Here is a 26,639-nt window from a genome sequence, read left to right as displayed (position 1 = left end):
TGCAGATTGAACTCAATGCTGAGCTCAGTTTGAAAGGAGTGCCCTTCAAGAACTGAACTCATTTTCCAACTTCCATTTTTAAAAAATCAAATGTTATCTTAAATTATCAGTTCATTTCGGGTAAGTTTAGAACAAAAACTAGAGACCACCACACATAATAGCTTGGAAGAATTATACGAATGATTTTGTGTCAGGAGGTATGAGTGGCTGCAATACAAATAATAAATCCATAATTCACCAACACATGCAGTTACACACATTGGAAATACAAACATGTAAATAAAATTAAAATATTATTTCAAGAAATTAATCCTTGTCAAATATTTTTTGGCCTAGTAGATTTTTCCATCTGCTCCTTTGAGCTTCCAGCTCAATTGGAACTGAGCCTTTTCCCTTTCCATCTAGTCCGGTACTGCCAAGACAGAAGAGATGCCCGACAGAATTCATCCAGTCCTGGATTTACCTCATTATCTGTAGGGACTTCCTTATTGCATTCCATAAGAAAAGTAAGATTACAAATCCCTGCGTGTAATAGGGTAAGCCCAGGACTGGATCAACCAGTCAGGCAAATCTGAATTCTGGAGTCAGCTTGCAACCCTACGTAACCGTACTGGGCCAGGGACCGCTGCCCATGGCTCCCTTTGGAAGTCCGTCTGTCAATACCTGGACTTTGGCCCCTAGGAGTTGCTGTTGAGCAATGGTTAGGACGTCCTCCTGCTCTAGGGCTATGAACATGGTCTCTGCAGTTTAAGAAGCCCTAACAGACCTAAGAAGCAGAAGCAGGGGCTGGGAAACAAGCCCAGATTCCCTGCACAGAAGCAAGCAGGTTTCTCCAGATTCATAACCTACACAGGACTACTGCTATATTATTTACCATAGGAACAATGTTATATCTCTATACATCAAAAATCCAATCTATCTATAGGGATTTACTAATATAACTAAGTTGAAGCTCATAGAGTTCCTCCAAGATGCCAAAATGTGGTGATTGTTAAAAAAATACCATTCTAGAAGCACAGTCCAGAAGTATTCCACACATTAAGAAAGGTGGAAAGAAGGCAAAACGATTACCGGCATGGTTAAAAGGGGAGGTGAAAGCTATTTTATCCAAAAGATCTTCATTCAAAAATTGGAAGAAGGATCCAACAGAAGAAAATAGGATAATGCATAAACGTTGGCAAGTTAAATGTAAGACATTGATAAGACAGGCTAAGAGAGAATTTGAAAAGAAGTTGGCTGTAGAGGCAAAAACCTCAAAGTAAAAACTTTTTAAAATATATCCAAAGTAGAAAGCCTGTGAGGGAGTCAGTTGGACCGTTAGATGATCGAGGGGTTAAAGGGGCACTTAGAGAAGATAAGGCCATCGCGGAAAGATTAAATGATTTCTTTGCTTCGGTGTTTACTGAAGAGGATGTTGGGGAGGTACCCGTACTGGAGAAGGTTTTCATGGGTAATGATTCAGATGGACTGAATCAAATCACGGTGAACCTAGAATATGTGGTAGACCTGATTGACAAACTGAAGAGTAATAAATCACCTCGACCAGATGGTATACACCCCAGAGAAAGAATGAAATTTCAGACCCATTAGTAAAACTTTGTAACCTATCATTAAAATCATCCATTGTACCTGAAGACTGGAGGATAGCTAATGTAACCCCAATATTTAAAAAGGGCTCCAGGGGCGATCCGGGAAACTACAATCCGGTTAGCCTGACTTCAGTGCCAAGAAAAATAGTGGAAAGTGTTCTAAACATCAAAATCACAGAACATATAGAAAGACATGGTTTAATGGAACAAAGTCAGCATGGCTTTACCCAAGGCAAGTCTTGCCTCATAAATCTGCTTCACTTTTTTGAAGGAGTTAATAAACATGTGGATAAAGGTGAACCGGTAGATGTAGTATACTTGGATTTTCAGAAGGCATTTGACAAAGTTCCTCATGAGAGGCTTCTAGGAAAAGTAAAAAGTCATGGGATAGGTGGCGATGTCCTTTTGTGGACTGCAAACTGGCTAAAAGACAGGAAACAGAGAGTAGGATTAAATCGACAATTTTCTCAGTGGAAGGGAGTGGGCAGTGGAGTGCCTCAGGGATCTGTATTGGGACCCTTACTTTTCAATATATTTATAAATGATCTGGAAAGAAATACGACGAGTGAGATAATCAAATTTGCAGATGATACAAAATTGTTCAGAGTAGTTAAATCACAAGTAGATTGTGATAAATTGCAGGAAGACCTTGTGAGACTGGAAAATTGGGCATCAAAATGGCAGATGAAATTTAATGTGGATAAGTGCAAGGTGATGCATATAGGGAAAAATAACCAATGCTATAGTTACACAATGTTAGGTTCCATATTAGGTGCTACAACCCAAGAAAGAGATCTAGGCGTCATAGTGTATAGCACATTGAAATCATCGGTTCAGTGTGCTTGCGGCAGTCAAAAAAGCAAACAGAATGTTGGGAATTATTAGAAAGGGAATGGTGAATAAAACGTAAAATGTCATAATGCTCCATGGTGAGACCGCACCTTGAATACTGTGTACAATTCTGGTTGCCACATCTCAAAAAAGATATAATTGCGATGGAGAAGGTACAGAGAAGGGCTACCAAAATGATAAGGGGAATGGAACAGCTCCCCTATGAGGAAAGACTAAAGAGGTTAGGACTTTTCAGCTTGGTGAAGAGACGGCTGAGGCGGGATATGATAGAGGTGTTTAAAATCATGAGAGGTCTAGAACGGGTAGATGTGAATCAGTTATTTATTCTTTCAGATAATAGAAAGACTAGGGGGCACTCCATGAAGTTAGCATGTGGCACATTTAAAACTAATCGGAGAAAGTTCTTTTTTACTCAACGCACAATTAAACTCTGGAATTTGTTGCCAGAGGATGTGGTTAGTGCAGTTAGTATAGCTATGTTTAAAAAAGGATTGGATAAGTTCTTGGAGGAGAAGTCCATTACCTGCTATTAATTAAGTTGACTTAGAAAATAGCCACTGCTATTACTAGCAATGGTAACATGGAATAGACTTAGTTTTTGGGTACTTGCCAGGTTCTTATGGCCTGGATTGGCCACTGTTGGAAACAGGATGCTGGGCTTGATGGACCCTTGGTCTGACCCAGTATGGCGTGTTCTTATGTTCTTATGTTACGACACTGTGAAATGAATGCTTAGATTTTTGAACACACAACATGAAGGGATAAGAGAAGTTGGACGCATACATCACATTAAGTCAATTTTTCATGTTTTGTGAAAGATATGAATACGTATTTTGTAATGCTTGACTTGTTTGGGCCAGCGTTTCCATGCTTTCGGACCTGATTAAGTTGCCACAGAGATGTCACCTCTGTCTGATGTTCAGTCCAAACAAGCACCTAGACTCTGCTTTCAGCACCTTGCAACAGGAGAGCCCAGACATGGCTCTTAAATGTGTAAAGCTCCTTTTCTCCTTCCTAGCATGAGCCCTAGAGCGTGGTAATCAATGGGCAGCATGCAGGGCATGGACATCTGGGCCCACTCCACCACCTCTTCTTCATCCTTCTGAGCCTTTTCCTTCAAATCCTTCCAGCCTCTGTCTTATCCTCTGTCTGAGTGAGACAGGGAGAGCATGCACTGAGCACAGGCTGTGACTCATTTATTTATCAGCATTTATTAATCACTTTACAGATAAATTATCACCCAAAGCAATGTACAAAAATAAAAAACATAAAATATCATAAAATCATAGCTATTAAAACTCCAAAATAACATAAAAACATACAAACTGCATAAATGCAGTTCATTGAACCAGTTCATCTGAGCAGATCAGTCCTGTAACATCAGATGAAATTATTAATCATTGACAGACATAAACCTGGTTTTTAATTTCTTTCAAAACCTTGGGATAGCACTCAAGCATGTAGCAGCCAACATAACTAACCAAGCTGGTTGCCTGCATCATACCGACTGCTTCCTTCTCCTGTACGGATATATATGCTGTATGTAGAGGGAGCTGGTGCACTGAGATGAGATCGTGTGTGTTTCTGCCCCTCCCCCCATAGTTTTAAAATTTGGAAGACACACTTGTAGGGCTTTCAGTGCACCTCTAGCTCTTCTTTTGGCAATACGAGCCCTCTCCATGTCCACACTGTCTGCTCCATGGAGGTCGGTGTGCCACACATTTTGGTTAACACAGATGTGCCTTGGGCTTGAAACACTGGTGTAATTGCACGTGAAATGCACATATTTCATCACATTCCAGATACTTGTAAGGATAATTTTAATTATATGGTAAAAAATAAGAAGCATATATAGGCTACCATATTTAAGACATTTGTAAGGGCAGTTTTATTTGCATAAAAAATAAGAATATCATCAAAAAATAGTCTGAAGCACCTCCCAAGAACTGGTAAGGGGTGCCATGATTATAATGGCGTGAGTCTTGCGCCAGTGTATGAATGCTCCTAAGCTTTATTTCACTCAAGTGATCCATTTCCAGTAATATCTCTGTACATACAGTACCTCGTAATCGCTAATTCATGCACTGTTCTGTATGTCTGCACAGGGTGAATACCGGCATGGATAAGACACAGGCTGGTTATTTCGGGTAACTATCACTAGGAATTTCCTTAGACTGAAACACAGGAAAACATACAAAAGAATGAGAAAATAAAAGATGTCCAGAAAGCAAGGTAGCCGAGATGGCTCATGAACAGCAAGTGACAGATTCAGTGGTGGCTCCAAAGCTTCCAGCAGAATGGCCTGTGGAGCTCATCAAAGAGCCAGATGTCACCATAGGAGGAACGGTTTCTTCACAGATTAAAAGCCGGATTACTAAAATCTCCCACCACTGCGGAAGTGGAGGGGTATTTTAAGATAGTGAGGGCAAATGGCACCCCACCAGTACCTTTGGTTTTTGTAATTATAAAACTATTAGCTTTATTAAGAAATCAATAACTTTGGGGGTAGATTAAAAAAAAAAAAAAAAAAAAAAAAGAGTTTGAAAGAGGTAAAAATACTACTAAAATAGTAAAAAAAAAAAAAAAAAGTTAATGGAAATATTAAAGGAAAATTCACAATTAGTTTAGGAATACAAAGTGAATCCAATGTCAGCTTTTCCTGTTTGGTGACCATTAGAAACTAAAGGAATGGAATACATTTCAATAGTGGAAATGCATAGATGCCAAATAAAACATTTGGAGGCCAATATTCAGTAAGCCAGTTAGATGAAAATTTCTCTAGCTAAAGGCAGCAGGATAACTAGTCCCATATATTCAGCGGGAGAAACATCCTACTAAATATACTTGCCTAAATTTATCCGGCTACATGTAGCCAGAGAACTAAAAAAGCCCTACCAGCTATGTTTGAATATAGCCATTAGGTGTTTAAGTTATCCAGCCCTGTGTGGCATTTATAAATACATTATCTTTCAAAACAGTAGTGCTTTTTCAGTCATTTAGGCTTTAATGGTGGTAAGCCAGTATTTTCTTACTTGGATGCCATGATTATTTTAAGATTCACTAAACCTGAACACCATCATAGTCTGGGCATAATTTTTTTTTAAGTTGACTGCTGCTATCTAATATTGCATCTTTTTTTCTTTTTAAGCAGAGCTGCAGCTCTCCAGGGCTCTCATCACCAGATAATTACTAATCACCAAGAAAGATATTCTACGATCAATGTGAGCTCAAGGGCACTTGTTTCAGCAACAGTCAAAAATCTAGCTGAAGTAACCAGGGTGCAAAGCAATCTTCATCTCGTTAACTTTCTCAACTGCCACTGTACTTGCAATCGGTATATAAAAGTTAAAAATAAATAAATAAATACATCCTCTGAAATTCAGGGACGACCAACCTGGGCTTTCTGTTTTCTACACAGGGCACACACAAATAGTGCACACACAAATAAAGGGAGGGTTTTTTGGTTTGTTTTTTTAAATGTGTTATTACAATGTATTATGAGGCAATTATGCTTTACCAATACTGATTTAATAGATATGTTCCACATAGAAATTTAAACCACCACTAGCAAAAATCTAGCATTAATCAACAACGTTTGCATTCAGTCTTTACATGTACTTCTGTTTAGTTGAGCCGGACACATGGTCTCTGCCACCTTATCTAACCTGATAAAAACCTGCCGGGTATATGTTTTGCATATTAGAGCAAGAAGTAAAACAGGAACTTATTCTGCAGGCCTGTGATCTGACAATGGATTTGGCTTTTAAAGATTTTCAAGAGCTAAAAATTTCCATAATTGTCTCGTAGAGCTGGAGAACAGGGTGAACACTGCAGAGGCTCACGAAACAATTTCTTAACAAATTATTGAAAGCTGTGAGAGTGCTGAAGGTCAAGAAGGAAGATCTACAGAACAGCTCTTGCTGAAGCAATATTAAATCATCAGGCGTTCCAGCACAGGGAGAGCGAGGAAATCCAACCTTTTCAATACTGTGCCTCTTACCTACGCAGTCTCACTTTTAATGGAAGCACAGAAGACTGAAGGAGCCCGGGGCAACCATGTTCCATGGCGATGATATGCTTTATTTCTTTATTTTATAAGAGTCACACTGAGATTCAAACTCATTTAAATCAAAAAAGAGCTACCAACTCTCACTAGTAACCATGCGCTAGACTGAGAAAGGGCAGAAGCTAAGAAAACAATGATAGCAATTCTACATACTGAGGCCAATACTCAAAGGCACTTAGCCAGATAATTCACGTTATCCAGCTAAATGGCAAGTTTTGAATATCCCTCTTGCGTATCCAAAGATTTAACCTAATAAGAAAGGGGCATGTTGGGGGCGATGAGTTAGCTGAATAACTTATCCAGCTAGCTCCGATATTTGGAGTTATTTGAATAAGTTATTTGGCTATTTCCAGAAGTGCTTGACAGCAGGTCTAAAGTTATTCAGGAACTTGTTCCCGGATAACTTTGCTCTTAACCAGCTAAATTCAAATGATATAGCTGGCTAAGTACCGCAGTGGTGCTAAAATAAGTAAGTAAATAAATAAAGGCTATGTTTAGGCTACCTGGTCCCTGATTTTCCCCCTCACCCACCAATTAAATGTAAACATGTCCCTGGCTGTCAAGACCCCCTCCCCTCAAGGCTCCCAAAAATAAAGTGAAAAGGTAACAGGCCTAGACCCAAAAATCCACCCTTCCTTCCCCCTTCTCTGCCCTGAGATTGCAGAATTGCAAAAAAACATTAAACTTGCAAGGCCACCCTTCTACTTCTCCCTCCATCCCGGGTCAACCAACCCTGAACCCCATAAATCTGTTCCAGCAGCCGGGAGCTAGGAAGAGGTACCCAGCTCCTGGCACACCTGGCGATGATCTATTAGTCATGTCAGTCATGTAAGCTGCTCTAAAGCAATAGATCAGACCAAAAACATAATACTAACATGACACTTATTTGTCACATGACTTTCCATGCAAGTTACAGCCAGAAAAGGTTGCACAGTTTGCCTCTCATTACAAGCACATGTCTTGGGTTTAGTAGAGTATTCCCATTCACCATGTTGACTCTTGGTCTACTAACATGGGTACAAAGGCTAGTTAGGGTTTTCCAGAGGGTCCATCCCTCCTTCACTCTTGCAGGAAGCTGAGTTATCCTGATATTCATAACCATAGTGCCAAGCTCTCCAAACTGCGCTTGCCACATTTCACAAGTAATCGCAGGTGTAGATGTTAATTATCTCTATTGTCATGTGTGACTTCAGGTATTTTCTTGCTTTGGTGTGACCACACAGATAATGTCCTCCGTTTGCTGCTTCCTTTTTATTTGTCAGGCCACGCCTCTTCATATGTCTGGTGACACTGTTCCAGAGAGAATGTACAATCTTGTTGTAAAATCTTTAGTAACTCATCAACCTGACTAAAGAAGCTGTCCAAGTGTGCTTGACCTGTGACTGTTGTCGTCAATGGGCTATTCCAGAAATTAAAGGCCTAGTGTTAGGAGAGCCAAACCCAGGCAGCTGACAGTAAAAGTCTTCCGACTAAATCAGCCAGCACGACATGCGAGATGGGGGTAGTCCCTCAATATGAACAAGGAGCAAGAGGCCTGGAACGGAGCAAGAATTTGGACAACCAGAAATCCAAGGAGGATAGAAGGCAGGAGCACTGATTGTAGAATCTACAAAATCTTTTGGAGAAGAACAGAGCCAGAGTACGAGGACCATCTGACTGATGAAATTGCCTCAATATAAATGCAAGTCTATACAGGAAACAAGATAGCTGCTGGGGGAAGTGAGTGGCACTGGGTTGTGAGGACTGGATAGTCAGTGCCACCTGCAGGCTGGAGGAGAATCCAGCAAGGGATCCTTATATGACCTGAGCAAAACTCCCTGCTTTCACTGCTAATGCGAAGTCATTAGCATGTAGCTGCATGTGTTCGGGTGAATTGGTCATGTAGATGTTACAAAGCAGTGGTGCCAATACAATGGAATAGGCTGTCACAAGGAAATCTAGTGCCAGCAGCATCTATGTTGCGATTCTGAGAGTTTTTTCAACTCTTGATCCTGCTAATATCATTTTCCAAGTAAACCAACAATTAAATTCATTCTTCTCATAATATATTAGTTGTAAATAAATGTCTCTCTCTGATTAAACCCCCCCTAAAAATATTCTGTCATTCATATTATGATGTAATGGAGAGGTGCACAAACTGTTTGACAGTAGCCACCTCTCTGCCCCGACTTAGCAAAACTCCATTGACTAATTGGCATTAGTTACTTTTTGTAAAAGAGCAACACAGACAGAAATTTACATGATCAAATTCCCTTCTCAATTACTGTATGTCTTTCCAAGACACAAATGCAACTAACAAGATTAAAAATAAAACAATTCCCACTACAGTACTTCAACTGCATATTAATGGCAGCTTGCAAGATCCTCATTGCTAGTAAATGGTCTCATGTGCATTCCCTTCACATGATTATCACAAACAAAGTTGAATAATTCTTGTGTTAGGAGAAAACAAGCAAAACTATTTATCCAAGGATCTCACAGAATTCCATTAATATACTGATGTGGAGAAGAGGTAACGAAAGGACAGGAAAAAATGCTCATTTCAGTGCTGAAATGTACATGTTTTACATTTAAATAGTCAACATGGGGTCCAGACTGACAACCGAGTTGTCATGCAGGAGCTAGGAATTCAATTCCTGAGCTTGGCTTCTGCTCCTTAGACTGAAGACGCTGGAGCAGCAGCATTTAGTGGGAACGCGTGGGTTGGGTGCCGGCCACTGCTCAAGATCAGCGCCTACTGGCCAGAATCAGAGGGCACATGTTCTAGGCTCAAGAGGGAGCTGCAGTCGCAGCCTCTGGCTGCCAACTATGGACAAAATGACCAGGACAGATGGAAACTGCTGTTTTGCTGATAGGTGGTAAACACATTTAAATTATAAATACAAAAAAAAAATAAATGCAATAAAATTATTAAACAGGATGTCAGTAACTTGCAAGAAACCCTCCTACGTAAATATAGGGATGTTTTACTGAAGAGTGGCTGATGCTTTCATCCCAATAATAAAAACAAAGACACCTGGAAGCTAACCATGCTGAAGTATGCAGATTATGTAGAAACCTCTCTAACTTGAAATTAACCAATAAAGAAGTTTATGAAGGTTAATTTACCTTTTCTAGTGGGTGAGAACAGTATTATAAATAGTTTAAGCATCTTTACACAGATCTACTGGCTCTCTATGTAATGAGACAATTACCCTTATTTTTTCTGCTTTGCACTATTAGAAAGCTATTCAGAAGTGCAGCCCCGAACAATACCATGCAGTAATTCTGACTAGTAGACAAAGAGATGTGAACAATTACGGAGTCCATTTTGAAACCCTATACTAATAAAATCATTAGATGCTGCCCTCCCCGTGATCCTTTTAAAAGCTTCTGAAGTTACAAGAACACACAGCATTGTTTGTAGGGACAATCGCTGCTGGCGGAACACAAACCTCGAGTTAAACCATGCTGCAAATTGATCTTGACATTTTGTTAAGAATGCCACGAAAAGCAAAAGCAAAAGAGAAAAAGAGAAAATGAGTGGGTAGTTTGTAAGCATCCCACAAGATGGTTTCCATGCCCACCCTACTCTACAAACCCCAGAACTTTAACACAACATGGAGGGAATGAAATTCTCTGACGATCTGGAACCTACATCTTTCAAATACACTGAACAGACTTCCAGTCCTTCCTAATCAAGTATATTTGCACAGCCTTGCTGTAAAGTCCTCAAGAACACGGACTCAGCACGAATTATAGGCCCTTAAGGATCCAGCGATTAAGGGATTTCTCTTACTTTGTATCCACGGCAAAAACCTCGATCCTACGGTTAGTTTTATAAAGAGCAAGAAACTTAAGCCTCATCTGCCAAGATGATGCTGCACAAGCTCTGCAGTGCATTTGGTCTATGGGAAGTGATTGGAAATTAACATTAAGCGTCTTGCACAGAGACTCAACACCTGGAGTTGTGAAATGAAAGTGCCGGGCTGGGATGGCATGGTCAACTGGCCTTCAGCCAGGAAAGAATCCTCTAAGGTTATTGCGAGGGTCAGCAACTGTGAATATGGCTAATTACTTGATGATGGAGATGGCAGGTGAGGACAACCTGCTGCTAGGGGGTGCTTTAGTCAATTAACTCTTTCCTAAGCTTAGGCAACCGACGTGAAAAACTACCATTTGAATGTTAAGACTAACAAGTACCTGTCAAGACAGTAAGTAATGCCCGGAAACCTCGCATCCAAGGGCTTCAGGTTCAAAAGGAATAACAGGACAGACATTATAGTTGCTCGTTCTACCAGTTTGGTGTTGGCGTGTGCACTCACGCAAGCAAAACAAAATTCCACTTTCTTCTGCTTGTTTCTTGACCAACAATGTTCTAATTAGGATAAAAATATTGACAAAGTTGTAATGGATATGGCTCTCCATGCCAATATTACTATTTCAACTAGCCTATTGGAAACAAAAGTTGTGTGCGAAATTTAAAGAATATAAGTTAGCCTAATGGGAAAAGTCACTTATTAGATGAATGCTTGTTAAAGCAAGTCAAATAGCAACTGACAGTGGTACAAAAGGTAAAACAAACTACAAATTTGAACCACAGTTTCCTCCCACCCTGCTTCATGTTCTTATTGCAATGCATTTAACTTTTAGCAACAAGCTGAACGTCTCTAAACCGACGAAATTCAGAATCCACTCAGGACATTTATGTTTCTCCAAAAATGCAAAACAAGCAATCCCAAACTAAGGTATGAGAAAATACTTATAGTTAATGTCTTCAGAGTTTGAGGGATGAATTTTCAAAGCCATTTAAGTGCAATAACCAGGGAGGCCATGGCACTTCAGGGCCCTGCCTATGTTGTATCAATCAAATAAATACCCCAGACACATATTTCAAATGGGAATTATTAGAAGGCCACAGCTTTATTCAAATAACCCTGACAAGAAAGCCATTCCTTTGCACACAAGTACAAGGAATCCAAGGCTAAGCCAACCAAAAGGGGAGCGGGAGAGATCTCTCCACCTTTGGCCCATCTGAAACAAGCGGGATTAGGAGCCCTCCCAGTACAGGAAATGGGTCAGGGCCTTCCAAGCAGTCCACCCCATGCAAGCAGGAGTTCCAGCCCTCTGGGCCTGCTACAGGGCCTAATAAGGAACCCTGGACTGATGCCAGGTGACAGATGACACCAGGCACTACAACTCTGGTTAAAGATGATACCATCCAATTGTATGCTTGGATACCCTGTCTCAAGTATGACCTACCACCAAATCAACAAACAATGAAAATTCGAACAAGCAACCATTGTTGGAGAGACTGTTGTGTGGGCTACTAATACAATGTCAACTGCCTGCTTCTGTCTTGCATACACTTGAAAGTGGGAAGGAGGGTGGTTGCATAGGGAAGGAAGGTGAAAGAGGCCAGGTCAAATACTCCCCCATGCCTCATTCTCCTCTGGCTCTTTGCCTCCCTCCAGGAACCTGCATCCATTAGAGTTGTGGCCTCCCTCCCATCCCCCAACCCCCACCTGGCATAAGAGGGGTGGGCTCAAGGATATTTACACAGGATACCAGGCCTGGTGCCCCCCCTGATAAACCCGGAAGGTGCCCATACAACTAAAAAGCAGTCAAGGCGGGTGGGCTGTGTGAGCTGATGTCATCGCACTGCCTCTTCCCCCCCCCCCCCCCTTTTCTGTCCCCATAATGGATAATGGGCCAGCACAGTATGGGTGCCTGGTTACATACAGCGCACATGCACGTTGTTCTGTGTCATTCAGAAAGCACAGGCTTATACATGCACATCAGTTTTTATAAGATTGCCCAATGTCTGGGCACATACAAGTATGCAGTAACCCGATTCTGTGCAGATTTTTATTCTCACAGAAAAAGAGGCCTTCCAGGAGAGGAGTTTGGATTTTCATGCGCACTTTTCATTCTAAAAAGTAGACACGTAAATTTCACATGCGCAAACTGTGCCCTGCAAAGAGCAGGCGTAACTTTGTGCTGCTGAGCTCATGTACTTTTATCACATACGTTCACTTTGAAAACTATTCAAAATGATAAAATCACCCTCCCTAGGTAATACAACATATGACTTTCAAGCCTGCAACAGTTTACTAGAATCTCCAACTCTCATATGCATTAAGACTCATCTTTTTAAATCTGTCATTTTTAGAACTTGGCTAACAACTGTACAGAAATCTCCAGTAGCATTAGCACACGCCCAGAGAAATATCTCCAGCGTAGCTCCGAAAGCCTTTATAAGAGACAAAGCAGCTACAATCCACACGGCCTATGAACACATCCTGCCAGAAATTTAGGGGTTGATTTCATAATAGGACCAAAGACACACATAAGGTATGTTAATTATCAAAGCAGACTTGCGTGCATAAATCTGCTTTGAAAATGATCAATCTATTATATGCATGGAAATTTTTCTTGAAGTTTTTCACACATGCTTTTGAAGATCCAAAAGTGTGCATGCAAGAGGAAAGCCCTTTCCAACCCTGCCCCTGGGGATCACCCATGCGCACACGTGACCTGCTCAATTACATCTACCCGTCTATTGGGCTAGCAAGATTTAACAGCCCATTTCTGCAGGTAAAGAACCGTCATTGAAAATTACTTCTACACTGCCCCTAAAGCTATGGCCACGGGAATTCCTAGTGTGGCCACAGGAAAAACAGCCATGGCTCCATGGAAAGCGATAGAGCTGCTAGAGGTATTCAGCAGTCAACTGTGACATCCCAGGGATTCAGCAAATGGCACCGAACGGTATTAGGAGCAATCTCCCCCTATTAAAATACACCACTAAAGTCCAGTCTGCTCCCCAAAAGCAACCCAGTACTGAAACTGCTTTAATACAGGAACACGTTTTACGAGCTCAGAAGCTCAGGCACCTGATCATCTCTAAATAATTTGGTCCAAAACAAGATCTCAGAAGCTGCAAAGAAAAGCTGTTTTCTTCAGAACTGACACAGTCACCTATACAATGCAGCAGGTATCAAAACAAATGCAAAAAAAAAAAAGAAACTAAATGTTTTTTTAGCAATTCATTAGGATTGCAGTATGGTTCACTTCTTAAAGATAATTTCATCCATTATGGCTGTAAACTCATTTTGATTTCAAACAAGCATAAAAAAAAGTGTGCTCTCACTGAGAGTACGTATGCGGGAGCGGCATGATCCTTCTGCTTCCCTCTCCAGTCCTCCCTGGTGAACATCCTTACTCACGGGACAGCTCCCGCAAAACTGAAACGCTGGACGCGGAGCTGGGACTGCACACGACAGACTCTCCAAGGCACAAGCCAGCACCTTCAGAGACAGACAGGACACATCTTCAAGGGGTACAAGAAAAAAAGAAATAAAACTGCACCATCACATTCTGGTCTCCGCACCCCACAAGGAGCCAACTCTGTTTTCCAGGAAAGGAGATAATGATCCCCCCAAACTGGCACCTGCATGGATGAAGACATCATCGTCTAAGACTATGACATTCCCCAGGCTTCCAGATCCATCTGCTCTTAACTTAGTAACATTAGAAAGAATCCACCAAAACGGCCCATGCAGTCTGCCCAGCAAGGAAAGTTAGGATCTATAAAAAGATGAACATTCACAATTGTTTGACAGGGACGAGGGTTTTCCCTTCATTTTTAAGCAGTGGGGTTGGATCCCCTTCTACCTTTTTTCCTTTTCCCTGGATCCCATTGGCGTCGCCCATCCTCCCTCCCTCATGCAGTCTGCCATGCAGGACAGTTACCAATGGTTATCCTGGTTCTTCATTGCATTGCTTGAGCGCATCCATTTTTTTTTTTGCATCACGGAAGAGCACAAAACTGATCAAGGGAGTAAGGAATTCTTGCATTAAGAATTTCCCCATCCCTAAATAAATCCAGGTTGCATTCTTTTGCTCAGAGGTAAAAGAAAATCAGCTTGCAAATCGCAAATTAAAAGATTTTATCCTTATACTAGTATAATGAAAGTTTACCATTTAAAAAAAATCCGTAATCCTGCTGTTCAATTTGATTGACAGAACAAGAATCTACAGTTCTCATCTTTCTTTTGGTTAAAATCAAATGCAAGCTCAAAGTCATGCGCTTTTGACAGAGATTGAGATCCCGTAAGGGGTGCCTTAGTGCCATGTTCCCTCGGCCCACTGGGAACACGAAACCATTTAGACCCTGGCCAAAACCAGGAGGTTTAAATCTCAAGTAAAAAAACAAACAAAAAAGAAAAAATCTAAAACAGCTTAAACCCAAAAGACTTACTTCTAAGCCAAGAACAAAATCCTAAACCAGAAACCCAGCCCCTCCATTTCACTTTCTTGGGCACTCAGTAATATAAAAAATGTTCCACTTTTATAAATGTGCACTTTTTGTATGGATTCGAGATATTTTAATCTACAGTAAAATAGATTCTTTAAAAACAACAAACGCAATCTCCTAGCAGCACAAAATATTTGGTTGGTTACAATCTTTTGCAGAGATGAGTAACCGGAATGTATTTATTTATTTTATTTATTTATTTAAGTTTTTTATATACCAACATTCAAGACAATAGTCCCATCATGCTGGTTCACATGAAACAGGAGTGCAAAATAACCTTAAACTTGAACAAAAGTGCGGAAAAAGCAGTTACATGTAACAAGGAAAAATAGAACTTGGAGTGAGAAGGAAAAAGGAAAAGGAAAAACCAGCTAATTACATATAATTACATTGTAAGAGGTAGCTAATAGTGATATTGATGGTGATGTGTGTTGATTGTTAGGAGTTAAATAATATTGGAGTTAGGAAAAGCCTGCATGAACAGCCAGGTCTTGAGTCTTTTCTTGAAGGTTGAGAGGCTGGGTTCCATTTTATTAATGTAACACAATGCTGTCAAACAATTGTAAACGTTCATCTTTTTATAGATCCTATTAGAAACCATTCTGAGGTCCTGCAATTCACTCTTGAAGCTATTATATAATGGAAAAAATGTTCACTTTTGGGATATTTCATAAATTAGTAACCGGGAGGCCGAAATCCCAGCCTGAAATCTTATTAAGATGGCGGCCGGCCGGCCAGGCTCTCCTCCCGGATAGACCCCCTGATATACGAGGGCTGTACCCTCTCACTTTGGAGGATGGGGCTCAGAATTCATTCAGGCTGGTTCCTCTCGGCCTCCTCCCACCCCCCACCAACCCTTCATTTTTGCCCCGGGGTCCTTATGGGGTTTTGATTCTAGCAGAGGTTTGAGTTGCCTATGCCTGGATGCCTTTCGCAGGGATTGCTGGGCACGGACGAGGGTTTTCCCTTCATTTTTAAGCAGTAGGGTTGGATCCCCTTCTACCTTTTTTCCTTTTCCCTGGCTCCCATTGGCATACCCCATCCTCCCTCCCTCATTTTTTTATATCATGGCACTTATAACTGTGGAGTATTGTTGTAGTTATGGAGTAACTCGCCCACGGAATAATTCAGATGTATAAAACTATTATGTTTACGGGTTTCTGTGATTGGAAATGATGCATGGAGTGTGGCTGGGGGCTCCTATGGGACAGTGAGGTCACTAACCAGGTTGCGGGTCCTCAACTGTTGGGATATGCCAGAGCGTCTGGCACATGGCGAGGGACTAAGACATAAGACTTGCCATAATATGTCAGACCAAGGGTCCATCAAGCCTAGTATCCCGTTTCCAACAGTGGCCAATTCAGGTCACAAGTACCTGGCAGGATCCCAAGTGGTAGATATAATCCTAAACTGCTTATCCCAAGAATAAGCAGAGGATATCTGCAACTCCACTTTTATAATGGTTTATGGACTTTTCCTCCAGGAACTTGTCCAAACTTCTTTTTAACGCAGCTACACTAATAGCTTTCACCACATCCTCTGGCAATGGACTCCAGAATTTAATTGTGTGTTGAGTAAAAAAATATTTTCTCTTATTAGTTTTAAATGTATCACCTAGTAACTTCATTGTGTGTTCCCTCTTTTTGTACTTTTCGAAAGAGTAAACAATTGATTAATGTTTACTCATTCCATTCCACTCATTATTTTATAGACCTCAATCATATAACTACCACAGCAGTTTTCTCCAAGCTGAAGAGTCCTAACCTTTTTAGCTTTTCCTCATATGGGAATCATTCTATCCCCTTTATCATTTTGGTCGCTATAAGAACATAAGAACATGCCATGCTGGGTCAGGCCAAGGGTCCATCAAGCCGAGCATCCTGTTTCCAACAGTGACCATCCAGGCCATAAGAACCTGGCAAGTACCCAACAACTAAGTCTATTCCATGTTACTATTGCTAGTAATAGCAGTGGCTGTCAACTTAATTAATAGCAGGTAATGGACATCTCCTCCAAGAACTTATCCAATCCTTTTTTAAACACAGCTATACTAACTGCACTAACCACTAACCGCTGCACTAACTGCACTAACCACTGGCAACAAATTCCAGAGTTTAATTGTGCACTGAGCGAAAAAGAACTTTCTCCGATTAGTTTTAAATGTGCCCAATGCTAACTTCATGGAGTGCCCCCTAGTCTATTATCTGAAAGAGTAAATAACCGATTCACATCTACCCGTTCTAGACCTCTCATGATTTTAAACACCTCTATCATATCCCCCCTCAGCTGTCTCTTCTCCAAGCTGAAAAGTCCTAACCTCTTTAGTCTTTCCTCATAGGGGAGCTGTTCCATTCCCTTTATCATTTTGGTCACCCTTCTCTGTACCTTCTCCATCGCAATTATATCTTTTTTGACATGTGGCGATCAGAATTGTACACAGTATTCAAGGTGCGGTCTTACCATGGAGCAATACAGAGGCATTATGACATTTTCCGTTTTATTCACCATTCCCTTTCTAATAATTCCCAACATTCTGTTTGCTTTTTTGACTGCCGCAGCACACTGAACCGACGATTTCAATGTGTTATCCACTATGACACCTAGATCTCTTTCTTGGGTGGTAGCCCCTAATATGGAACCTAACATTGTATAACTATAGCATAGGTTATTTTTCCCTATATGCATCACCTTGCACTTATCCACATTAAGTTTCATTTGCCATTTCGAGGCCCAATTTTCCAGTCTCACAAGGTCTTCCTGCAATTTATCACAATCTGCTTGTGATTTAACTACTCTGAACAATTTTGTATCATCTGCAAATTTGATGACCTCACTTGTCGTATTTCTTTCCAGATCATTTATAAATATATTGAAAAGTAAGGGTCCCAATACAGATCTCTGAGGCACTCCACTGCCCACTCCCTTCCACTGAGAAAATTGTCCATTTAATCCTATTCTCTGTTTCCTGTCTTTTAGCCAGTTTGTAATTCACGAAAGGACATTGCCATCTATCCCATGACATTTTACTTTTCCTAGAAGCCTCTCATGAGGAACTTTGTCAAACGCCTTCTGAAAATCCAAGTACACTACATCTACTGGTTCACCTTTATCCAATGTTTAACTCCTTCAAAAAAGTGAAGCAGATTTGTAAGGCAAGACTTGCATTGGGTAAAGCCATGTTGACTTTGTTCCATTAAACCATGTCTTTCTATATGTTCTGTGATTTTGATGTTCAGAACACATTCCACTATTTTTCCTGGCACCGAAGTCAGGCTAACCAGTCTGTAGTTTCTCAGATCGTCCCTGGAGCCCTTTTTAAATATTGGAGTTACATTAGCTATCCTCCAGTCTTCAGGTACAATGGATGACTTCAATGATAGATTACAAATTTTTACTAATAGGTCTGAAATTTCATTTTTTAGTTCCTTCAGAACCCTAGGGTGTATACCATCCGGTCCAGGTGATTTACTACTCTTCAGTTTGTCAATCAGGCCTACAACATCCTCTAGGTTCACCGTGATTTGGTTCAGGCCATCTGAATCATTACCCATGAAAACCTTTTCCTCACCAACATCCTCTTCAGTAAACACCAAAGCAAAGAAATCTTTTAATCTTTCCGCGATGGCCTTATCTTCTCTAAGTGCCCCTTTAACCCCTCGATCATCTAACGGTCCATCTGACTCCCTCACAGGCTTTCTGCTTCGGATATATTTTAAAAAGTTTTTACTGTGAGTTTTTGCCTCTACGGCCAATTTCTTTTCAAATTCTCTCTTAGCCTGTCTTATCAATGTCTTACATTTAACTTGCCAACGCTTATGCATTATCCTATTTTCTTCTGTTGGATCCTTCTTCCAATTTTTGAATGAAGATCTTTTGGCTAAAATAGCTTCTTTCACCTCATCTTTTAACCATGTTGGTAATCGTTTTGCCTTCTTTCCACCTTTTTTAATGTGTGGAATACATCTGGACTGTGCTTCTAGGATGGTATTTTTTTTTTTTTTTTAACAATGACCATGCCTCTTGCACACGTTTTACCTTTGTAGCTGCTCCTTTCAGTTTTCTTCTAACAATTTTTCTCATTTTATCAAAGTTTCCCTTTTGAAAGTTTAGCACTAGAGCCGTGGATTTGCTTACTGTCCCCCTTCCAGTCATTAATTCAAATTTGATCATATTATGATCACTATTGCCAAGCGGTCCCACCACCGCTACCTCTCTCACCAAATTCCTGTGCTCCACTGAGAATTAGATCTAAAATTGCTCCCTGTCTTGTCGGTTCCTGGGCCAATTGCTCCATAAAAATGTAATTTATTCCATCCATGAACTTTATATCTCTAGCATGTACCGACGATACATTTACCCAGTCAATATTGGGGTAATTGAAGTCTCCCATTATTACGGCACTACCAATTTCGTTATCTTCCCTAATTTCTCTTAGCATTTCACTGTCAGTCTCACCATCTTGACCAGGTGGACGATAGTATACTCCTATCACTATAGTCTTCCCCGCCACACAAGGGATTTCTACCCATAAAGATTCAATTGTGCATTTAGTCTCATGCAGGATGTTTATCCTGTTGGACTCTATGCCATCCCAGACAAAGCGCCACACCTCCTCCTGGGTGCGCCTCTCTGTCATTGCGATATAATTTGTACCCCGGTATAGCACTGTCCCATTGGTGGTCCTCCTTCTACCATGTCTCTGAGATGCCAATTAAGTCTATGTCATCATTCACTGCTATACATTCTAATTCTCCTATCTTGCTACTTAGACTCCTGGCATTAGCATACAAACATTTCAAAGTTTGTTTTTTGTTTGTATTTTCATTCTGCTTTTTAATTGATAGGGATAAGTTAGAATTTTTTAGCTCAGGTGAGTTTTTAGTTACAGGCACTTGGACTACTTTTCTTATTATTAGAACCTCGCTGTCGGGATAGCCTAATTCTAACTCTCTCCGAACCATGCGCTGCTGAGCGACTGTCGGCTTTCCCCTTTGTTCTAGTTTAAAAGCTGCTCTATCTCCTTTTTAAAGATTAGCACCAGCAGTCTGGTTCCACCCGGGTTAAGGTGGAGCCCATTCCTTCGGAAGAGACTCCCCCTTCCCCAAAAGGTTCCCCAGTTCCTAACAAAACTGAATCCCTCTTCCTTGTGCCATCGTCTCATCCACGCATTGAGACTCCGGAGCTCTGCCTACCTCTGGTGACCTGCACGTGGAACAGGGAGCATTTCAGAGAATGCTACCCTGGAGGTTCTGGATTTAAGCTTTCTACCCAAGAGCCTAAATTTGACTTCCAGAACCTCCCTCCCACATTTTCCTAATACGTTGGTGCCCACATATACCATGACAGCCGGCTCCTCCCTAGCACTGTCTAAAATCCTATCTAGTTGACGCGTGAGGTCTGCCATCTTCGCACCAGGTAGGCATGTTACCAGGCAATCCTCACGCCGACCAGTCACCCAGCTATCTACATTCCTAATAATCGAATCACCAACTATGACGGCCGACTTGGGCAGTAGGCCTTGGGGAGATATCCTCGGTGCGAAAGGACAATGCATCACCTGGAGAGCAGGTCCTAGCTACAGGATCCTTTCCTGCTGCACCAGGTTGATGCTCTTCCTTTCTTTGTACCTTTTCTAATTCTGCTATATCTGAGATGTGGTTACTAGAACTGTACACAATACTCAAGATTAGGTCACACCATGGAGCGACACAAAGGCATTATGATATTCTCTGCTTTATTTTTCATTCCTTTCCTAATAATCCCTAGCCTTCTATTTGTTTTCTTGGCTGTTGCTGCACACTAAGCAGATGATTTCAATGTATTATCATCGATGGTGCCTAGATCCTTTTCTTGAATGGCGACTCCTTATGTGGAACCTTGCATTGTGTAGCTATAATTTGGGTTACTCAGTTGCCCACATTAAATTTAATTTGCCATTTGCATGCCCAGTCTCCCAGTTTTGGAAGGTCCTCTTGCAATTTCTCACAATCGTCTTGTGATTTAACCACTTTGAATAATTTTGTGTCATCGGCAAATTTGATCACCTCACTTGTTGCTCCCATTTCCAGGTCATTTATAAATATATAGAAAGCAGTGGTCCCAGAATAGATCCCTGGGTCACTCCACTATTTGCCTTTCTCCATTGGGAAAATTTACCATTTAGCCTTACTCTCTGTTTTCTATCTTTAACCAGTTGCAATACACAATAGGACACTGATCCCTGTCCCATGACATTTTAATTTCCTAAGTAGTCTCTCATGAGAGAGACTTTGTTAAATGCGTTCTGGATATCCAAATATACTATATCAACTGCTCGCCTTTATCCATATGTTTATTTATGCCCTCAAAAAATGTAGCAAATTAGTGAGGCAAGACTTCCCTTGGCTAAATCCATGTTGGCTTTGACCCATTAAATTATGCATTGTGTAGCTATAATTTGGGTTACTCTTCCCCACGTGTATCACCTTTCATGTGTCCACGTTAAATTTCATTTGCCATTTGATGACCAATCTCCCAGTTTTGCAAAGTCAGCAGTTTTGTTCTTTTATGATAGTTTCTACCATTTTGCCTGCCACAGACATCAGGACTCACTGGTCTGCTATTTCCTGGATCATCCTTTGATCCCTTTTTAAAAACTGGCATTACATTGGCAACCCTCCAGTCTTCAGGTACCATAGTCAATGTTAATGATAATTTACAAATGCTCAATAGCAGGTCTGCAATTTCATTTCTCAGTTCTTTCAGCATCTGGTCCAGGTGATTTGGTACTCTTTAGTTTGTCAGTTTGCCCTAGTACATCTTCGAGGTTCACCGTTTCATTTCCTCTGAATACCATTTTAGGCATAGGTATCTCTCTGGCAAAACAAATATGGAGACAAAGGACACACATCCAAGAAGTCCAAAATATAAAAAATGATGCGTGGAGTGATAGGTGTCCACAGAAAGCAAACAAAGTTCTTAAATCGTGATGCATGTTTTATTCAGGAGCTTCAAAAGAGCATACTTTAAAGACAGTTGGCAACAGATTAACAAGTTTTGTTAGCTGTTCAGAATATTGCAAAGCTTGGTAGTAAGACACATGGGAAGGAGACTGGGTGTTGGATTAAGTAGGGAATCTTGTATGCTCATCTACTCAAGATGGTAGAGAACCAATAAGAAAAAAAACAACAAAAACTGATCTGCATAAGAAGTGATATCTTACAAGCAGAGAAATTTCTACAGCTGGCAGCTGGGATATATCCTTGCAGTGTGGACAGGAATAAGTAGGTAGACTAGATGGGCCAATTGGTCTTTTTCTGCAGTCATCTACTATGTTACTATACCAATGCTTACAAAAAGATTGACCCTCTAGGGAAAGGGCAAAAAATAAAAAGATTTTAAAAAAAAAGTCTGAGGCATGCAGCTGGCATTGGCACTGTGGCTCAGGCCATAGAGGAGTATGCTGTGGCAGAAAGGATCTGAGTTTGGATCCCGTGACTGTTGGGGTCAGTATATTTTGGGTGCCTGTGGAAGTGGAGTAGTCAGGTCAGGGGAGGTTAGGATACTGTATTGTGACTGTAGCAGTCTTTGGCAATCGCTCAGTGGACACCTTAGGCTGGTTGAAGTTCTCAGTCACCCAGGCATACTATTGAGACAGAGCTGGGAGAATAGTGATGACTTTAAGGTGACCAAAGAGTGTGGCGAGGATATAATGAGGAGGGTTATAACTAGCAGAAAAAAAACCAGATGTGATGCTACTTCTGTAGGAATTATTGACCCTTTACCTGGAGAACTTTAGCACATTCTGAAATGTGCATCAATGAAAGGATAAGGATTCATACAATCCAATTGAGGGCTGCAAAGAATGGTTCAGGATTTGTACAATAAAAGTCTTGCAAGTGTTAAGATTTAAGGACCTAACTATGTATACTCTAGAGCAGGGATGGTCAATGTCAGTCCTTAAGAGCCACAAAAAGGTTTGGATTTTAGAATATACACAGGGGTAGATTTTATAACATGCGCGCATAAGGGGGTGCACAATTATGCACCTTGTGTGCGCCGAGCTGCGCTGCCTTCCTCTGTTCCCCTTCCCCCCTAGCCTGACCTTCCCACCCCTTTCCCCTAACTTTTCCCCTTCCTAGCCTTACTCTAACCCACCCCCCAAAAGTTTTATCCTATCTTTTGCGCCTGCCTCTGGGCAGGCGATCCCTTGACACAGCAGCAATGGCCACAGTGTTGCAGGCCTCTGGCCCCACCCCTTTTGTAAAGCCCCGGGACTTACATATGTCCCGGGACTTTACGCGTGCTGCCACGCTTTTTTAAAATCGGCTCGGCGCGCATAACCTTTTTAAAATCCGGCCCACAATGAATATGCATGAGATATATTTGCATATGATGGAGACAGTGCCTGCAAATCTCTCATGCATATTCATTGTGGATATCCTGAAAACCAAAATTAATTTGGGCTCTTGAGGACTGGAGTTGGCCACCCTGCTCTAAAGGATGGGGACAGAGACATTCAAATCCCTCAAAAGGTGTACAAAATGAATCAGCAGAAAGCATTTTTTCAGGAAGAGAGCTTCTAGACAAAGAGTTATGTTGAAGTAGGGGTAGACTCGACAGTAATGCAAAGAAACACTTTCTTCATATAAAGGGTAGGGGCTGCATACACAGCCTCCCAGCAGAAGTGGTACAAGGAAGAATAGTATCAGAATTCAAAAGGAAAGGTAAGGGAACTATAGCAGTGGAAACACAAGAATAAAGTCAGAGATTGGGTTGGGTCTGTGGTTCTGATGTAGGTCCAGTAGGTAAAAAGGGGAGACTGGATGGGAGAGCAGTCTTTGCCATTAATTCCTCTGTTTATATATATACGTAAAACTACATACAATATGCATGTTTATTTATAAAGAATTCTGCGGAAACATGATGCAGTGTTTCACACGGGTGTCTGCCGAAGGCTTAAGTGTTTCAGTGATCTGAAATCATTAGCCCATCTAGTCTTCTCAGTTGTGAGGCTTTCACTTTGGCATAGAAATTCCCATATGCAACCCAACACCCGTATCCATTCCACCCTCCGCACCTGCCCCCCCTCCCCCAAATGTTTCTTCCTTCAACTTTCAACTCCATTCCTCTAACCTCTGTCCCAAGCATGGCCAAAATCTATTCTAGTGCTGGCCTCCACCACCTCCACTGGTAGGGCCATTTCAGCCTTTGTCATGTTCCTTACATGTCCGCCACTAAATCCAACAGCCAAGTCCCTTTCCATATGTTACTACATTATCTAAAAATCCATATAGCTACCAACCCTAGCAAAGTCATTGCCCAAAACATTCAGCCTCCCCATAAAGATGTATTTTTTTTTAAACTATGGCTACTCTGATGCCTTCTTGAAAGCTTGATACAACCAAGCCACTGCTGTTTGGGTCATAACAGCTGTTCTGCGCATGTTGGTTATCCCCGCCAAGGCCTGTGGTGCTATTAGGTCAGGCTTCTGCTATTCCTTCACTTTTTGTGTATATCCCGTAACTTTGTTAAGTATGTTACTGTTTAGGCTTCCACCACCCATTTTAGGAGGACATTCCAGGCATCCACAATCCTTTCCATGAAAAATTATTTCCCAATATACCTCTTCAGTCTACCCTCTTGGAACTTCATATCATGACCCCTAGTTCTACAACTTCCTTTCCACTGAAAAAGGTTTACTTCCTGTGCATTAATAGCTTTCAGGTATTTAAATGTCTCATCATATCCTCTCTGTCTCTTCTTGGGTGTGTGTGTATATATATAAGTATATAGATAAGTATATATATACTTATCTTTCTGTCCTTTCATATGGCTTTTGGTGCAGACCCTGCATCATTAGGTTGCCTTTCTCTGGACCTAGTTTAGCTATATCCTACAGATGTACAGTCTCCAGAACTGAAACAAAACTTTCTACATCTAATTATTATTTCTGTTAGCATAAATTTATGCCAATTTTTATTAATTGAACCAGTTAAGAGGTTAATAATAATCTAGGTAAGATAACAGATGGAAGATTATAGAAAGCTGAGAACTAAAGCATGTTTCAATTAACCTACATTATTTAACACCACTGCTCAGGTTTCGTTATTAGCTTTCATTTGATCTTATTTGAATTTATATAGTGCTTTGGAAAAGCACTTGAACACAGTCTACAGAAGCATTTCAAATGCCAAAGCAACATTAAATAAGAAGTTAAACGAAAGCAATAAATTCAGATTCTGGTAACACATTGGAGTACTCAATAACTGAGCTACAAATAAGATCTTTATTTGAATCTGAAAAAATGTCATAAGGAGTTAACAGGACACAGCTGTATTGGATCTTTCTAATAAAACAGCTTCTGTCGCTTTGGTCACCACAGGTATCCGTGTAACCTGCAAACTCTTATTACTAGTGTATCAAAGTTGTGCTACTTAATAGACGTCTTTAGTAAAACATAAAGCAATTACATGGCTGTTGATTGTCAGTCATAAAAACCCCTCCAACACTGCTTTTCAAAAGAAACTACACTGCAATTTTTGTCGTCGTAAAATAAAAGGAGCTAGAAAATTAAATGGAGACGGGAACAAAACAACAGCAGGTATCCAACTGAACTTAGCCACTACAGATGGTTTAGGAACAGTGTTTCCTTCTACATCCAGTGAAGGATAAAAGGGAAGGAGGGGACTCCTCCCGGCCTGTGAATAGTAATACCAAAAAGTTTAGGCAAGACTCAGGTCTATGAATATCACCTCATGAAAGGCCTCGCTTGCCTCATTTTTTTCCTCTCTTTCTGGAAATGCTTTTCATTGCTTTTTAATTACATCTGAACGATAAACTGATGTAATAGAACAAATAAAGGCACTGAAGGAGTTTTCCTTGCAACACTGAACTTGCTCTCAGTCTAAAATAAGACCCATTGTCCACGAGTCCCACAATAAGAAAGCACTTGAGAATCAATCAAAGAATACTACTGTGTTCTTTCTCTTTTATCTACAATACATTTAAGGATCAACAAAAACAGTATTCACTGATTTTTACCCACAGATTCCAGGGGGAAAAAAAAAGTGTGAATAATTCAGAGCCGTTGCTTTTCAACTTTTCAGAATATTTTTGTGCACTTTTCTTTGACAAAAAAGTGGTTTCAGTCGCTTTCTGGTCAAACTTACTACATACAGTCAAGAAGAAAATATCCAATGCTGTCTGTTCAAATCTTGTGCTTGGAACAGTCGGTTATGAAGGCAGCTTCCAAAGTTTAATCGTTACTTGGAATTTATGTGGCCGTAATGTCTGGCACATACGTACGGGACACTGACCCAAGTCTTACAAAAACATTAAATGAAAGCTTGCCTTGTTTCCTGATTTTAGCTCACAAGAAGTGAACTGCTCCCCTGCTACTCCTTTTTAATTTATTTTAAACAAGCTTACATAAAACTCAAAAATACATACAAGTAGATTGCTTTGTAACAGGATCTGTAAAAGTGGTTACTCATTATCACAATATAAACTAGAATGACAATCAAATGTAGGATACAATAAAATAAACTTGCAAAGTATAATCTCTTAACAACTGAGTCACAGCCTAGAACAATAAGTAATATGGATGGTTTGTAATTGGAAAATAGACACCTACATTATATAACCACATCATGTGCCCTGGAGTGAATTCGTTTATTCTCCCTTGTTTGCCGGGCTGCAGTGCAATTAGTATTGCCTTAACACCCCGCCCCCTTCCACTACCATCGCCACAATAATGAAGTATAATGACAAATTATAATCCCATGAACATTTTAGGATGAGAAAATAAAATATTCTTTGTGCAATCCTCAACATGCATGACAGCCAAAACTAT

The 26,639-nt window shown here is 40.7% G+C and overlaps 1 protein-coding gene across 3 annotated transcripts in view; it reads right to left on the bottom strand.

Moving 5' to 3' along the window:
- FAF1 (Fas associated factor 1) overlaps nt 1-26,639 on the bottom strand; it is a 460,794-nt gene that overhangs the window by 107,484 nt on the left and 326,671 nt on the right. The window lies entirely within an intron of this gene.

The sequence above is a fragment of the Rhinatrema bivittatum genome, chromosome 10 (assembly GCF_901001135.1).
Source record: "Rhinatrema bivittatum chromosome 10, aRhiBiv1.1, whole genome shotgun sequence".
Classification (NCBI taxonomy): domain Eukaryota; kingdom Metazoa; phylum Chordata; class Amphibia; order Gymnophiona; family Rhinatrematidae; genus Rhinatrema; species Rhinatrema bivittatum.
This window is presented reverse-complemented; position numbering and strand designations above follow the sequence as displayed.